The following is a 14652-nucleotide window of genomic DNA, read 5'->3' on the forward strand; positions in this document are numbered from 1 at the left end:
CTGTCCAGTTAGTGGCCTGCAATTACCACCTGAGGACTGGGCAGGTGCTGGATTGCTGGCTTCATCCTGGCGATGTTGCTGTGGCTGGAGGCATGTATATACGTATACACATATATACATATGTATATAATATATTATTTTTAAAGGCTTGGTGTTTGAAACAGGATAAAAGGTCAGATTAACTCACTTGTTGGTTTGTTCTCTTCCTGATTCCCCTAATGAAATGTTCTGAGAAAGGAAAGCAAAATGTTTGGTGATCTATAAGACTATTCTGTAATAACCTCACAGAAGGACAATGTATTGGGCCAGGTTTCTCACATCAGCAGCAGATGACATAGAATATATCTGTGGAGGAGTACTAGCTTTTCTTAATATTATGGAAACCAAGAGTAGGTTTATTAGTTACTGCAACAAGCTGTCTTGACAAGGTGGCAATTCTGCCTTTTCTTGGCATGGTTTGTCAAAACAGGTCTTGGAGACAAGCATTTGCCTACTCAAGTTAAGTGTTGGTGTCAACACTGACAAGTGTGCTGATGCAGTGGCTGTTTATGCCAGGGATGACTTTGGCCTTTAAGCTCTGTCATACCTGCCTGTTGACTTGAAGAAAAAAATTGGACAGGGCTGGAAAATGTGTTGTGGGAGAAGTATATATTCTGACTTATCATGGAAGTGGAAAAAATCTATGCAGAATCTCTCTGTTAGGTAAAATAAGACAGAAAACTGAAATCCAGTCCTGAGAAATAGTCAAAACCTTTCAATTTTGGATGCTAAATAAATGTAGAAACTTTTACTGTTCTCATTTTTTTTTTCCTTGCCAAAATGATGTTCTTCTAAGGGGGATTTGACCATTGCAGACACAAGAAAAAATAATCAGGTGCAAACTGTCTGATGCTGAGATCCTTTTTATGCAGATATTTTTTTTGTGCATTTAAAGCAGGCCGTATATGTAGAAGATATCGAAGTAAATAAAAGCAAAGAACAATTCTATTCTGAAAAGTGACAGTACCCAGCATTTCTTGTTTCTCCCTGATTTCCATATCTAACACTTTCAATTTACAAGTAAAAAGATGTGGATTTATTTTCCTCCAGGACAGCAGTACATGTTTGTCCTGGATACTGAGTTACTTTCTTTGTAACCTACCTATCACTGCTACTTATATCCTGCCAGCAATATAAGTAACAGCAATGGCATTAGAACTCAATTATTCCACTGTAGCTGGGATCTTCATTATACTCTTAATGTACATATGTTCAGCCCTTTACTGAGCATGCAAGTGTCATTCACTGGATTTAGTAATGCTCAGAGAGAAATATTTGCCAATCCATATATCTAGGCTGACTCTGTGGGGCCTGATGAAATGAAATGTTGGTTGCCAAAGTCAGTACATGCAATCAGCTACAATAATATGTAATGTAGCTGTTTTTTTCAACCTATTCCCCAATACTTGAAATGTAAATTAGATCTGTTCTGGAGGATTGAAACACCTCCCCCCCCCCCCCCCAATTATTTTAGTTTTCCTGGCAAGCTGCTGAAGTCTCACATCCTAAATTATCAGTTTTTAAGGGTTTGGTTGTCTTTGTGCAGATTTGCTGCGAGGTAGTGGTAGAGGCCTGGTGGATGTGATCACACATTTACTTCCTGCCTTTTATGCCCAGCTGGCGCTGGCAGTGTGTGTTGCACGGCTGTCTGAACTCTTTCCATTATGTAAAGGAGAGGCGTTTAACAGCTGAACTTCTGTTGCACTATCTCATGTTTGAGTGCCTTGCATTCGTTGCAGGGAGAAATTGGACAGAGGCATTTAAACTGTTTGCATGTTTCTTCGTGTTCTCATTTTCTGCCTCAAATATTTTTTTCTTGCCAAATGCCCTTCTCAGTAATTGCTTCCAAACCCTGGAGTACAGCTCTTTAGACCTGGTTTACTATCCCCATAGCTATCTGACAAATTGTCCTACTGTACAGTTCCTGTTCTTTCTCCCACAGTCAATCTGCATTTACACCCAAGAAAAATGTCTCTGGTCAGAAAATTCACAATACCTCACATTCTTATAATGGGATGTAGATCCTTTTTTCCTGGAAGTTTTTATTTATTTATTTATTTATTTATTTTTAACATGGTGTATGGAATAGGGTCACTGCTATGTAATCTTTGATTTGTTTCTCATATAGAATGAAATTTGTCATTGAAGGTTTTGCATATTCTTCTTCACTGTTTTTCTAGGCATGCTAAATCTAAACTATTGTTCTCTGGACAAAAATGGGAAAGCCACTGAGTGTTTACTGTTGTGAAATTCCTGCTCTGATGTGTGAGCAGGTGTATGCCTGAATCCCCAATCTGCAGTTTTAACTAAGTAATTTGGACAATAACCTCACATAGAATTTGCTCATTTCTACCTTGAACTCATTATGATATAAACTGAAATGTACTTCTCCACAGGATGTTCCTAAAAAGCCTGATTCTAAATCTGTACCTCATCATAGAGGATCTGTAAACACCAGTGTTGCTCAATATTTTGCATATGAACAACTATATAAATCAAGTTATCACCTTTATTAAATTTGGATTAAAGGTTAATTACAGCTATTTTAGAAAAGCTGAATGTAGCTGTTCGAATTGGGCAGAAGTACACAAAATTACTGTCTGCTCTGGTATTTACCCTTCCTTGCTTGAATTTGAGATCAAATTCTTAAATATTATGCTGAAATGTATTTGATATACAAATATTTTCTAATTAAAAATGTTCAGATATTAAATGAATTATTGAAGTATTATGACACTGATGTGAAGATCATTCAATCTTTACATGTTATTCAGGCACAGTTCACAATTGCTGGGCAAGTCTTCTTATGGTAGACTGTTCCAGCAGCTTGTGTATGTATTTGGGACTGTCAGGCTTAGTTTGTATAGTAACAGAATTCTCTAGCAAAACCTGGAGAGTTTGATGCCAAAGCAGAGAATTCATTGCATCCAGCAATCTGAGCAAAGAGCTGTCTTATCTAAGCAGTAGAGAATGACAAAGAAAAGAAGAATAAAACTGTGACTCCTGTTCTCCACAGATAATTAGATGGTTAAACCTAAAATAGAAGGAAACATCTAACATTATTCAGTTGTAAACCCTCTCCTAATGCTGGGGTTGACCCTAAAAATGAGAAAAAATAAATACGAAGACCCTCTCAATTAATTAGTGATTCCTCACAATGAAAGTGACCCTCTCAATGGGGTCATATGTTAAAATTTCTTTATTGTTTGATTTGGAGTAGAGAACTAATCCAATGCACTGCTACTAGGTACTCTGGATTTTGTTTTTCTCCTGAGAAGTTACTCCATTTCTTATAAATATATTAGGGAGCTGGATTCTTATGGCTAGCTCGGTGAGTGCACTAAAAATGGATTCTCTCTTCTATTTCTGCCTACAACTTATCCATGGAGGGATTATCTCATTATCTATTAAAAGTGCAATGGTCTCAGTTGGAGAAATAGAAAAACACTAATTCCATGAAACTGTAATTCAGGCACTGTCCAAGAATGTGAAGATTTATACAAGATCCTGACTCAAATCAGGCTGACTGAAGCATCAGATTCATGATCTGATCTATTGGAGAGTATTTCTTTCCAAAAGTCTTGCCAATTACTGCCTTTTGCACAAGACAATTTTAATAAGTAAAGTTATTAAAAATGTATAGCAGGTGATTCTTCTTGATTTTAGAGACATAATATGATATTTTTTCTTTTTTTTTTTTCTTTTTTTTTCCTTCTCCCTTCTTCTCCCTTCTTTCTCCCTTCTTCTTTCTCCCTTCTTCTTTCTCCCTTCTTCTTTCTCCCTTCTTCTTTCTCCCTTTCCCTTTCCCTTCTTCTCCCTTTCCCTTTCCCTTCTTCTCCCTTTCCCTTTCCCTTCTTCTCCCTTTCCCTTTCCCTTCTTCTCCCTTTCCCTTTCCCTTCTTCTCCCTTTCCCTTTCCCTTCTTCTCCCTTTCCCTTTCCCTTCTTCTCCCTTTCCCTTTCCCTTCTTCTCCCTTTCCCTTCTTCTCCCTTTCCCTTTCCCTTCTTCTCCCTTTCCCTTTCCCTTTCCCTTTCCCTTTCCCTTTCCCTTTCCCTTTCCCTTTCCCTTTCCCTTTCCCTTTCCCTTTCCCTTCTTCTCCCTTTCCCTTTCCCTTTCCCTTCTTCTCCCTTTCCCTTTCCCTTTCCCTTCTTCTCCCTTTCCCTTTCCCTTTCCCTTTCCCTTTCCCTTTCCCTTTCCCTTTCCCTTTCCCTTTCCCTTTCCCTTTCCCTTTCCCTTTCCCTTTCCCTTTCCCTTTCCCTTTCCCTTTCCCTTTCCCTTTCCCTTTCCCTTTCCCTTTCCCTTTCCCTTTCCTTTTTTTTTTTTCTTTTTTTCTTTTTCCTTTTTTTCCCCCAGTTTCCCTTAGGAGATCTACATCTCTAGATACCAGAATATCTTTAAAATAGATGAACTTCAACACATTGATGTAGTAGTGAAATATATGCCTCTAAGCTTTTCCTTATTTGATTAAAATTTGCTTCACTTTTCTCCTCACACAGACCTTGCATCACTGTAAATTATTTACATGAAAAATGCTAAGGCATGTTATTAAGGTTAATGAAAAAATGTGATCCATATTAAAAAGACAATAACTTCTGCTCTACTTCAAGTTGCCTGCAATATATATATACATATACATACATATATATATTCAACACACTGTCTTCATTGAAATTTGAGTATCAGCAGATTGAGGGGTAACATCTAAATAGGTAAGTACATATGCTAGGTAGATTTCTATCTGTGTGTCTGTCTTGCCTGCAAGTAGCAGAATGATGAAATTCAATTTCAAGCACCAAGAAAGGACAGTAGATCTTGGCTAAGGCACCAGTTTGGCACTTATAGTGTATAGGTCATGGTTTTGCTACAAGTAACCTGGGATATTTCTGAATCTGTGGGTACTGATATAAATTTTACATCAAAATATGAACCCTGAACCCTCTGAATGATCAATTTACCTCAAACTACATGGGTTTGCCCAGTCTTTAGCATCTTATGCCCTGACATTTTTTGGGAATCTTTTATCACTTATGTCAATAATGTATGATCATATAAATAAAACAGACAAGTATTTATAGTCTAGTCAGGCTTATGCTTTGTTTCTAAACTAGATGTACATACTGAAAAGACAGATAACCATTGCTTCTTTTTGCTTTTGCCATAATACTTGGTTTTCTTGTCCTCTATTACCTTGGCCCTATTGTTCTAATATCTTCTGTCTAACAGTCTTGCTACATTGCTCCAGAAATTGAAAGATCCTGATATGCTAAAGTCATTTGCTTTACATCAATATTCCATTGTCAGCAGGTACCACAGATTAACTTCTTACTAAGATATAAAAATAACCTGTTTTATTCTAGGACTACTCTCAACACAACTCCTTATAACCACTTACAGTAATGAATTTCTTTCAGTAATGTAAAGGCTGAAGGAGGTTTGGAGTTACACAATTCTGGATTCTTAGTCATTTTGTCTTTTGTTGATCTGATTTTCTGCTTCCCAAGATTGCATGGCATCTGAGCAAAATGCTCAAAGAGAAGTTTTCACAGGCTCTGGGTGGATCAAAATGGGCTGTGATTTCCTGTTACAGAGTGATGGCTGCTACACAGTCTTTCCTTTTGATTGCCATCACAGATAGCTCAAGCCACCCAGAAGTAATTTGGATAGCTGACAAACTCATCCTTTCCTCTGAAGCTGAAGTATAGAGAGCATTGAATTTTTTTGTGTCCCAGCCTCTGGAGATGTAACACAAAATGCTCACTGTCAGCAACTTCTCCTCTAGCTTTTAGCACCTCTGTGCTCAGTCCTTTATTTCACACTGTGGAGCTCTGATTCAGAAATGTGTCTCTGTGCCTTGATGTAGCACAATGGGACACCATGGTCCACAGTCTAAAGGGCATCACTCTTTTATTTAGTGCCTTGAAGCTGTGATTGAGCTGGACAATGCATACACTCAGATTGCTTGAGGCTGGCTGGTTGCCTGGCTGTGGGAATCAGATAGTTTTATAGTTCAAGCAGTGACTTTAGGAGCTCTGCTGTCTGCACATTTTTATTTATTGTATCAGTAGTCCAACCCCTATGAGCTTGAGACTGGTTTCCATCGAAAGCAAGAGAAATTAATGTGCTAAGCACAAAGATCATAGAACTTACCTACTTTTTAAAAGACTTGGTAGCAAGCAGAATTAAAAAACTTGGTTAGTCCTTGCTGCACAGTGTCAGAGAGGATCCGGTTCCACCAGATGGATTGGTGTGACTTTCGGACAGATACTAGTTTAGTTTTCTTCTTAGTTATCTATACAGCAGATTACAAATCTGATTTTTTTTTTTTTTTGTAAATTATAGAGGAATAATTTGCTCTCTTAATTATCAACAGATCCTATTAAAAATCTGGTTTACACGGAAGTCACTGGGCCACGGAGGGGCATGTGTATTGTTTGCTACTCTAAGTTCAACCAGCAGGGGGTACTAACGACATCCACTGGTGACTCCTGCCTGTGTAAATGTTAATATATTCAGTGATGAAATGTATATTTGAAAACGATGGTATTCTATTCAGTGGAATTTCACTGACTGCACTTGATGTCCTCTTCAGTGGATATGTCAGTACTCATGTGGAGCTATTCATGAGGGCTGTACAGGGCAAGATTACACTCTGTAGAAACATAAAACAAAAGGTGAAATCCATGCAAGTGCAGGGCCCAGCTCTCCAACAAGGGCAGCAGGGGACAGGCTGGGCTGGTGGCAGGATCCCCTGTCACTGTAAGCCATGCCAAGCTGTGTTGTGAACCGTGGCCCCAGCTGGGGGAAGACCAGGCCAAGGGTGTCTTGGGTGGCCTGCTCTGGCCATTACGGCCTGCTGGAGTCCATCAGGCTGCAGCTCAATGCCGTTCTTGGTACTGAAGACTGAGGGCTGGTCTTGCCCATCCTGGGGTGATGAGCAGGTACACACCTCTGAGGTATTTCTGGGTTGGATATTTATTTGTTGTATGCTCCAACCAGTTTTTTGGAGCTCTTTCTGGCGTGGCTTCCACTCAGCATTCAAGGTATGTTTTGCTGTTTTTTTATTTTTACTCTATCTTTGCTGTTTAGATGCTGTAGGAAGTGCTATGTACACCTCTCTCCGCGTGTAATGAGGGCTAAGCAGCAGGAGACAATTAAGAGAAAGCAAACCTTAGTAAGTAAATGAAATACCATTAGTAAAGCAGTGAATGGCAAGATGCTGCTTAGTGAGCTTTCTCAGCATCACAGTGAGTGAATCCCATCAGTCCATGTGTTGTCGGCCAGCAGCCCTGGAGGTCAGCACAGACAGAGGCCATACTCAGCTTCTCACTACCAGCAATAAGAAAAGCTGCTATGTCAGTGGATTAGGATTTTTTTTTTTTTTTCCATTTAGTGATGACTTATTTTGATTTTTTTAAATTTTTATTTATTTATTTTTAAGATTGGATTAATATAAAGAGATATTTATATTTAAAATCCAGAGTCTAGGCTGATGGCACACACAATATCATGGCCACAAATTTAAATGGAGCTCCTTTCTGCCTACCTCTCTAAGACAGCACACCAATGCTGCTAGGTGATTTTCCATTTTATACCTTCCAGTAGAGTCTCTCTCTGTTTTTATTGGAAAAGTGTGGAACATGACACGTTTGTGTACAGGCGCAGGCTCTGCTTGCTCCAGTCTTTTCAGAAGCATGCCAGTTACTGTCACTAGTACTGGAGATGGTAGGAACCACTTCCAAATCTGTGCTGGGTCCTCTGAACTAATAAGAGAATTTAGAAAAAAACAAAGGTACCCTAAATATTATGCAGATAGTCTCCAGAATTGTCTTTTAGTATGAACCTTTATTTAAGCATCTAAAAACATTTGGGGATACCACCTTAGAAATTATGTTGAAAAACCTTGGTATATATTTCCTAATAATAGTTATTATAGTAGTATAACATCTCACACAAAGTTTCTTTCCATAGTAAATGTTTTTAGAAGCACAGATTTTTGAATGTTTTATCTCTTCCATTGCAAAGAAATTTTATTTGGTTGCAAGATGCATTAGTGTCACTTCTGATAGTCAGAAATATAAAAGCTTCAGACCAAAACATAACCAGAGAACATAGCACTTTTGAAAAGTACCCAGGCTTGGAAACCTTATTTTCTTTACTGCATGCATTTTGTCAGTCAGATGTGCCAGGAAGTTCAAGATGTATTTATTCAATATATTTAATCTAGTAATGGTATGGTTATAGAGGGATAAAGAAATCCTCAAGCATACTTATAACTACTTATGTGTATTTGGAAATCAGACCTGAGATGTTTCACGGTGCCTGCAAATGAGCAAAGTTTTTTTTCTAGTCCAAACCAGCAACTCTTGCTGCAGCAGTATTGCATTTTTTATATGTTCATAAGGAAAGGTCATGATTTTGTAATGAAAAAGATTTTACGGCAAAAAAAACCAAACAAACTGTTTTCTACCTTATAAAACTACTACTCAGATATGCAAAATTAGGTAAGGAAGGAACTATGTTGTACTTTATTGTCAACTCATAAAAATATGATATATTTCTACCACTCATCTTGGTAACGAGAGGTTGCAGGACTTTTTCAAGGAGAACTTCAGATTTAATGCTCAATTTTCCCTCCAGATGCATAAGTCTGCTCTCCACACATTAAAACTCCCTTGGGGCAATGATTCTATCTTAAATTAAATATATATATATATATATATATGTCTTGATATATAAGATATATAATGTGTATATATATATATGATATATACATATATATATATATATCTTGCAGTGTAAAGAAATATTTACTAGTCTGTGTGGACTAACCCACAAAAAGCTAGACTCACTGATGCTCTTGCAAAGTGTAGACTGTACCTTCATACGTCAGTGGGAGTACATAATGTCCCATGGGATTTATTATTCAGAACGGAAAGACAAAGTGAATGGCAGCTTTAAACTGTATCATGTTCTCCACAGCTTTCTCAGATGACACACTAAATCATTTCTTCTCCTGTTTCTGAACTAATGCCTCTTTTTTAAGACGGTTCTCACAAGAATGTATTGCACCACTTCTGAAAACAGTCTCTTTTGTGTCTGACTTCCTTCTGGGAGAGCAGAGCAGCAAGCTGTGGAGCTTCAGCTTGGCTATTGCATTGACTTTGAAGGAGTATACAAAAATGAGCATATGTAAAACTGTCCAAACTGTTTGCATCCCCATTGAAAAGAGAGATCAGATCGGCTTTTTCTGTCTACAGTACACAATCATCATGAGTTTTCCAGAACAACAGAAATGTTTGTTGACCTAGTGTCCCATGAGAGTATATCAACCAGCAGATATCTCCAGGGGAATCAGTGGCTGGAAATCCCAAAAGCACAGAGTCTGTGGTGAGCATGCATATTGACAGCACAAGGCAAAAGACCACTCCCTCTTTTCCTAGCCTTAATTATGCTTGCAGGCAATTAGAAACACTGAATCCCAGGAAGAAATGGATTTTGTCTCACAAAGATGATATTTTAGTGCAGACCGGAATTTAATGAAAGAAAAATAGACCTCATGATGACTCTGGACTATGCAAATAGGACTATCTTATCCTCCTTGGTGGCTCTGATATGGCTGATGTATTGAATACTTGTTTTGGTAGGCATAGAGCATTCTGGCTTAAAAAGAACTAGCATTTTTAGGATTGCCTAGGGCAGGATACTAGAAACTCAGAAAGGTTATTGAATTCCTAGAGAATGCTGGGGTCATTCTTGATTTTTTTACTCCTTTTTAAATACTCTCTCCACTTGTGGCAAGTCTCAAGTGGACTTTCAGACTTTCAGAAGCCAACATAAAAATATTGAACTCACCTTGTTTCCAAATCAACTACTCAACCTTAAAAAACCTAATTTCTTAAGAAAACCTTATAAAATCTATTGTTGTCTATGGTGGTGATTTCATTATTTTATTTTAAAAGACTCAAATTTCAATAATTTTGTAGTTCTTTCAAGTTATCCTAAAGTTTATTTGTAAAAAGTTTTAAAATTAAATTAACAATAAACAGACAGTTTTACTGTAATTCATGAACATTTATTGTTTACCTGATACTTCAGATATTGTCTTAGTGATAGTCAAATATGAAAAGTTCAGCTGGAGTCATGATTTCTTTTTAATATCAGGAAAGACATCACATCTAACGAGGAAAACTCAACACACAAAATGTAGAGGACAACAGATTTGTGGCCCCAGCATATGTTCAAGTAAACTCATGATAAAATGAAAAATAGAAGTGTTAATGTTTTTCACATGCGTGACCTATGGAAGTGCTAGCTATGAATATTTAGAAATACTAGAATGGAAGAAAAAACATAAGAAACAGTGAGCTTCACTGCACTGGTATGTATCTATTCTACTTCTCTACCTGCAGAAATTCCTGTTATAAAAAAGTTGAAATCTCATGTGTTATGCCCCTGGTCATATTAATGTGGCTTTTTCAAGCATATCTATCTATCAAGCATATCAAGCATATCTAATCTATCTATATAGATATATAGATATAGATTAGATATAGATATAGATTTAGAGATAGAGATAGATATAGATATATAAATATATATAGATAACATTCTAGATTAAGCATTTATTTTACTGGGATTTCCATTGCTCACAAGTGGCATTTTGTATCTCATCCAAAATTATAACACATACCCTGGCAGCTTAGAGAAAATAATTTCATAGACCGATTTGTCTTGTAGCATTATATCCCTCAATTTAGAATAAATGCATTAGGAAAATAAGGTGAGAAGTTTTTAGTTGATCTATTTATTTATTTATTTATTTATTTATTACTGTGATTGGGAAATTCTTCTTTGTGGAGACTGAGATTTTGGCTATTTCACCTGCAAGTTGTTTTTTATTATTTATTTATTTATTCTCTTGTTTGTGAGAGGCTCAAGCTCTCTCTGTGTTCTGCATAAATCATATCAGAGAATTAAAACAAGAATGGCTGCTACCAGATGACTGGATACTTTGGAAAATGAACACAATTTCTTTTTAAAGTAAAATTGTCCAGTCTGGATGTCTGGATGATGTCACAGGATATTGTGTCTTCTCTTTGCTTTCAGTTACCAAATCTTGTTAAAGAAATGAAAATTTATTTTTCCCCAATGCTGTGTTTCTTTGTAAACTTGTCATGGTTACTCTAGATACAATCTACTAAATAACAGGTGATGTGATCCTTGCTTTGGTGTATCTGGAAGTGTTTTCTATTTATCATGATAAACTTTAAAAGATATCATTCATATTTACTGGAAAGACATGTTTTTAGTGGGTTATGACTTCTGAAGACAAAATTTTTACACCATTCTCACCCCTCAGGAGGTCTCTGGGGGTTCCAGCTCCAAGAGCTTAGGAGATGAAGTGGATCATATACCTGTTTACTTGGTTACTGAGAGGAAGTTAATATGATCCCAAACCAATTTAATATTTATTTCTACTTCCCCTGAATGCAGGCATCACTGTGCCTTCTTAAGAACTTCTAATTACATTGGTTGACAACAGTTAATAGAAGTGCATGGCACTGTGGAAATGAGAATTGGCCACAAAACTATATCTGTCGATTCATATGGATTGTAGGGAATCCATAAACTAAGCTGCAGGATAGGGAAAAACAGATTATTACAGTTTAGTGTAAATGCATTTCTAAATTCTTGGGTAATCCTTTGCTTCCTAAGGCAAAATTTTTATCCTCTATATTGCAAATTCCTTCATCAAGTTTTCAGGCAAGTTTTGGTTGAGCTAACAGACGGTTGTTATTAGTATCTGGGGAAACATTTTAAAGTATTTTTCTTGCACAGCTATGTAATGAGAGTTGAAAGTGCTGCTTTATTTCCAGCTTTAGGACTAAATCAGTTAATTGTAAAAGGGGCACATTACATGATAATAAATTATGATTGCAAGCAAAAGCCTGAAACAAACAGAGTAAGTGTTTCAGATTTTACATTTTATTATCTATTGGGGTTATTAAAATAAAACCATTTATTTAAGTCATAAGGAGGCTTGCAGGAAGGTATTTATTTTCCCCAAATAAAGCCAATTACTGCAAGCATTTATCTTGCACTGCACTTGTTAAATAAATCTAAAAGAGTAAGAAACATGCTTGGGAGACTATTGTGGTTACAGCTGGGATACAGTTAATTTTCTTCCTAGTAGCTAGTATGGTGTTGTGTTTTGGATTGAGAATGAGAATGATGCTGATGAAACAGTGATGTTTTAGTTGCTACAGAGTAGTGCTTACACTAAGTCAAGGACTCTTCAGCTTCTCATACTGCCCTGCCAGTGAGGAAGCTGGGGGTGCACAAGAAGCTAGGAGGGGATAGAACCAGGATAGCTGACCCAAATTGTAAAAAGGGATATTCCATACCATATGGTGTCATGCTGAGCAATAAAACTGTGGGATTGCTGCTTGGAAGGGGGCTGGGCATTGATGAATGGATGGGGAGCACTTGCATTGCGCATCGCTTGCTTTGCATATTCTGTTATTATTATTATTATTACCATTCCCTTCCTTTTCTGTATTATTAAACTGTCTTTATCTCAACCCATGGGTTTTTACCTTTTATTTATTTATTTATTTATTGTTTTATTCTTTCCTTTATCCCATTGTGGAGAGGTGTGGAGTGAGCAAACAGCTGTGTGGTACTTAGCTGCCTGCTGGGTTAAACTGCAACAGAAGCTGACAACATAAATTAAAACAACAAAACAGATAACATATTAGGATGAAAATAGTAGCAAGTCTGACATCTACAGAAATAACAGACACTTCATTGTCTTTTACTCACTTGGTTAAATATTCAGTATAAGTATTTATATTGCCTTCTCACAATTACACAAAATACAGAAAATCTCATAAATACAGAAAATCTTCTATGTAAAACAATGTTATAAGTGAAATTATTATAGAAGTGTTTCCTAATTCCATTTTTACCCTGCGCTATAAAATTAAAAAACACCAGTAGGTGTATGTTTGCACCTTTAGCAAGAACCTTGTGTTGTAATAGTGTCAATATATCAAACTGGTAAAGTGTCAGGGGACCAATTCTTTTCAAGACAAAATTTCCTCCCTTGCTCCTGAAGGAGACCACTTTTCAAAATACCTCTTCCTCCCTGCACTGCAAGGGGAAATAGGATGGGGCTAAGGATACAAAGCAAGGCTGCCTTTTCAACCACCTCTTAGTCTGCCCTTACAAGAGAATATGTCATCCCTGCATTTGAGGTTTTAAGTTTTTGGAGCAAGCTAAAAATCAAGGTACAGCATACAGGGATTCGTTGCCTTTTTTTTTTTTTATTATTATTATTATTTTTATTTTTATCCCACATATGCTGGATAAGGAATGTGAACAGTTCTAGCTCTTTTTTGCTTTATTCTATCAAATAACTGTTTTTCTTTCTTTCTTTTTCTTTTTTTTTTTTTTTAATAGCAGACATATTCATAATTTCTGTGAAGATTTCCTTTCTTAAGGAGATACTTTAAATCGGCATCAGAATCAGACCGAACCATCAGAATGCCAAATGTTATTTTAATTACCTTTTCAACTATCTCAACTTTAGAGATTTGTGCAGAAATTTCCTATAAAAATATAGAACTCATTCACTTCTGTACATGTTACTGTTTCTTTTTTATTTTTTTATTTCTTTTGTTTTATTTTGTTTTGTTTTGTTTTATTTTATTTTATTTTATTGCCCATGATGGTTAGCCATGAAACTCATTAGCTAAGTGAAATGAAATCTTAGTTGAGAACTAGTTTACAAGTCCAGTCACAATTTCAGATTCCAAACAGGGCTAGAGTGTGTGTGGGCTAAAACAATGCTTTCACCTGTTGGTGAAAACCACAATGATGGCTGCATTTAGCTTGCAGTTGAAATAAGTAAATCCCATGCCTATATCAAAACAGTTCCCCAGCCAGACTGCATTTCCCTCCATTTCCACTGTAGGTTGTGTAAATCTGGATGTGCAAAAAATGTTTAGAAACTACAAGAGAGACAAATATCACAACTACAAAGGACAGCAGAGATATTTGGGATCTAGAATCATAAACCGTGATAATAATGCCAATGCTGAGGGAACATCCATGAAAAATGATGTGCTTTGACGTTCTTGAAATGATCATTTTTGAACTCTTTTCTTGCACAAGCAATCTTACAACATATTCATTTATAAATTTTTTAAACTCTAAATTGCCTTTTGCACTCACAGTTTAGATAATGTAGAAACCTGGAAGAACATACTGCAAGAGGCATTTTTAAGTGGTTGTAAGTAGAAATTAACATAAACACTAGGTAAAACTACATCTAGGTTGTGGTAGACATCTTGGGTGTGTTATTAGAGCAATATGGCTGGCAGTGCTGGAATAATCAGTGCTGAATGAGTGGAAAATGCTACAGTAGGGATGTTATTTAAATTTACAGGTGGAACACCTAGGAAGAAATCTTTACTAAGTGAAAACTCAGGGTGGCTGGCTGCTAAGAAAAATATCATATAATACTGTGGCCATGTTTAAAGTTATATGAAAATTAATGAAAAATTAATGAAAAAAAAGCCAGGGTGAGGAGTTCAGTGCAAGGAAGGGACAGG

At 36.6% G+C, this 14652-nt stretch overlaps 1 long non-coding RNA gene across 5 annotated transcripts in view; it reads left to right on the forward strand.

Annotated features, from left to right (window-relative positions):
* Positions 1-14652, forward strand: part of LOC310889204 — a 130086-nt gene that overhangs the window by 13872 nt on the left and 101562 nt on the right. The window lies entirely within an intron of this gene.

This window comes from Anser anser (genome assembly GCF_964211835.1).
Source record: "Anser anser genome assembly, chromosome: Z".
NCBI lineage: Eukaryota > Metazoa > Chordata > Aves > Anseriformes > Anatidae > Anser > Anser anser.